The following is a 3,892-nucleotide window of genomic DNA, read 5'->3' as shown; positions in this document are numbered from 1 at the left end:
CAATTATGAAAATAGACTTTAGTCCATATTTATGGGCTGAATGTCCCTACTAGCCAGGCTCTAGGGGACATTCAGTACAGAAATACATTTCAGCTGCTCCTTTAAATAATTAGTTTTCCTCTGTGAAATCCTCTTGATAATGCTTGGTTCCCAGCAGATATGTCTGAATACATCATCCTGTGGTACTGCAAGTACAACAAATTGCAGAGTAATACTGGTGGCACTTAAATGTCTTCTACTCATGAAAAGTGTGACCAGAAAACAAAATTTCATTGTGCAAAGAAGGCACACACTATCTCTATTGGATAATTTTACTTGTCATTCCATAAGGCTATTCTCAAAAGACCTAATTCACTGCATGTATTTCTTTTTCAGATACACTTAGCAGAATAAAGAAGATATTCTTCATAAATATTATGTTAGAATAATTTGCAAATATTTTTTAGAGCAAAGAAGTGATCAAATTAGGCAAGTTTTGGATATGGTATAAGAAATGGAAATTCACCAGCCATGAGGCCAAGGAACAGTATAGCTGCATCATTACAGTAGTGTTTATCCTTGCCAGGAAAGCTGTTCCCAAATAACCCTACTCCTTAATGAGGTTACTTAGGAAGACAGAAGCAAAGGAATTAATTGAGAAGATATTTCCTAGAATTTTACGGTTTCTTCTGCTGCCAGAACAGAACAAAGCATGTTCAAATTCTATCCACAGTATGAAAGACTGGTCAGCCACTCTCTCCTCCTAATGCCAAGACCCACCTGGGGAGCTCCTCATAGAACAGAACATGCCAGGAAAGAGGGTGTGGGAATGATGGTGAATCAGGTGCAGAATAGATGCTTGTTTCAGAAAGAAAGAAATGGGAAACAGATTAAGAAACAGAAATGGAAACAGCTTAAAGAATGCCTTTGAAAGGTGTAGGCAGTGGGTTGGAAGAAAGCTCTTCCATAGGTGAAAAGAGTGTACTGTTAGGAAATAATTTAAAAGATAATATGATGGAAGAAAACGTCTTAAAATCCAGTTCAAAGCCTTATTTAACTTAATAAAGCTTAAAATAGCCCTTCAGATTGTGTCAGGGAGAGGTGCACTGCATGGCACATGCCACAGTTTTACCTCCATTTTTGATCTGGATCAAAGATGTGGCTGGAGTGTGCAGAGGCAGAAAACCCAAAAGAGGGGGCTGAAGTAGGGAAAAAGGGTCCAAAAATTTCTGGACCCCACTGCATTTCAGAGTCAGATGGGACATCTCTCATGGGAACTGGGCACTGTTAAAATATCTCCCAGGTTATATTGAGCCTTATCATTGGAAGGGCTTTGTTGGTTCTTCCCCTGCAATGACAGAGTATATTAAGGAAAACAAATTTCAAATCAAAAGCAATAAAAGCACATTACTTTAGGAAACAACCTCTTTTCTCTTTAGTAATTTGGATGCCAGATCTGTTACAGAAACTAATTAGATCCTTAAACCTGTTTTATTCTAAATAAAATTTAAAAAATTAGAAAACAGGAAAATACTGAAAAGCAAATCCAGAGTCAGTTATTCAAGGACAGAGGACAGAAGGAACTTTTGTCAGCTGTCAATTTCTCTTGTGGTTCCTCTTTCATGAACAAGGTTAATTCCACTGACTTCATTGAGATTTTATGCTCTCAGAGTTATGCTGCTGCATTCATTTGTCTGTAAGACAATAACATTTCCTGACTCAGGGCCTTCAGTCCACCTTATTGAAAGACATCAACATGATTCACAAAGTCATTGTGATAACCCCAACAGCAAAATTACGTTGGTTCATAATGCCACAGAACTCTAAGGGATGCTTCGATTTATATCCTGTGCCCTAACTGTAAGATCTCTGTCCAATATTTTGAGATTTTCAGAGGATTTTCTAAGGGAAAACAGGCATTTGGCAAAATCACAGTGAAAATTATCCTTTTGCCTTCATTGAAGGCTACTTTTCATAGGAATTAGCTTGCTGCAGAAACAAAGAAAAAATAGAGAAAAGCACTCCTTGAATATTTTTCTTCCAAGTTCTGATTAAAAAAAAAAGATAAAAGGGAGTGGAAACAAATTATAATCAATATGTTTCATTTTGCACTGCAGAAAGGAAAATGACTGTTAAGAGCCTATGCCTAACCTTAAGCAATACCAGATGTGGTACAGAGAGAAGTATTAACTACTACTCACAGTTTGGGGTTTCTTTCAAGACAGTTAAGAACAGGTAAATTTGATGGGTGAAAGTGTTATGCCAGAAGGAGCCAGTTAATGAAGCAGAGTCAGACCTGTCAAAAAACAAATACAATATGGGGCTCATGCAATTTGTAAAGCATTATGTCAAACCTTGGACTGGCAATTTGAAACAAGATAAAAGTAGAGGTTGTTTTTCTCAGTTTTAATCCAGCAAAAGGGAAGTTTAATACAATGCTGTGAGGATATGATATAATCACCTTCTCAGCCCCAATCAGACCAGCAGTGTTCTGTTCTGTGACCCATCCATTTGCCAGTAATGATGCAGAGCGCTGCGCCTACAAACTCCACATGGTGTGAAAAGGAGCCAGAAAAAATGCAGTGCAACCAGGCTCCCTAAGGGATTTTTACCACCTACAGCCCCCTTTTCTGGGTAAGCACTGTGGGAGCTTTCCTGAAGTGCATTCCCATGTGACCTAGAAGCAATCAAGACAGAAGGATCTGCAGGCATTTTGAAGGTTCTTTTAAGTGTTTTGGTTCTTTGGGGGTTTTTCTTCCCCGCCCCCCCACCACTTTATGGGAGGTGAAAGATGTAGCTGTGTTAAAGTTGTAATTGTGGTTTGGACACTGGTCATGTGTGATTCAATATTCTGAAGGACTGGAGAGTGCTACTACAGTGCAAATACTAAATTACAGCCTCTACTGTGATGCATTATTCACATGTCATGCAGTGAATAGTCCTTCATTCTCACCCAGGTGGAAATCAGCTCAGACAGTGGTTAACAGATTCTTCAGATCTGTCTGAAGCATGGGTTATCACAAAAATAAACAGCCATGCAAATCTTCTCCCATACCAAGGCACAGAGAGAGTTCCTAGACAACTGCATAAATTCTAGTGTGTATTCATCCAGACAAAATAAAACAGCAACAACCAAAAATAAAAATCCAAATCAAGCCCTTCTCTTAAATAGCAGACTTCTCTGGACAAACTTTCTCCTTTTCACTAGTTCTAGATTGTGTTATGAAGTCTACAAAAACAGACTCTAGGGAATGATCCTTCACAGACAGGCAGCCAAGCTAAATGAGGAAAGGTTTTTGCCAGCTGTAATTTTTCTGATCTGTGATCTGTGCAGTATATTCTAAAAAGCCAAAAATATCCACATACTCTCAGAGGATAGGTCAGATCTAGATGGAAGGCCAAGAGAACTCCAAAAATTTCAACTTCAGAGCTAGTCAAAAAACGAGTGTTCAAGTTTACTAGATCTCCAGTTTTAACATTCAATTTCTTCAAAACCCCTGTCCGTAGCCCTCTCATCTTTTCTTCTCTCCCATCCTGAGTGAAACACTGCAACTCCCACTGCTTTTAACAAATGGCAACCAAAATCAGGAAAACCTCTAACAGTGGCTGGGCATAGAACGGGATGTAAAACTGCACAATAATGCAAAATTAGAGTAACTCAAATATGGCTGGAAAACAGCTTGTAAAACTTGCTAAATGACCTTCTGTAGGACAGAAGTCAGTGAGCACTTCTGTTCCACTCCCAGGGCTTTACTCAGCCTTACTGGTGGTACAGCCTCAGAGACCTGCACCAACTGTGGACTTGGCTGTACATGCAAAATCTTTTAAAGGCTCCTCTCATTTTTCCTCTGTAATTTAAAAAATGCACCCCAGTGCATTTTAATACTGTTGCAGTAGGTCAGCAGCCCAGCAA

The sequence above is a fragment of the Geospiza fortis genome, unplaced genomic scaffold (genome assembly GCF_000277835.1).
Source record: "Geospiza fortis unplaced genomic scaffold, GeoFor_1.0 scaffold44, whole genome shotgun sequence".
Classification (NCBI taxonomy): domain Eukaryota; kingdom Metazoa; phylum Chordata; class Aves; order Passeriformes; family Thraupidae; genus Geospiza; species Geospiza fortis.
Note: the sequence above shows the minus strand (reverse complement) of the source record.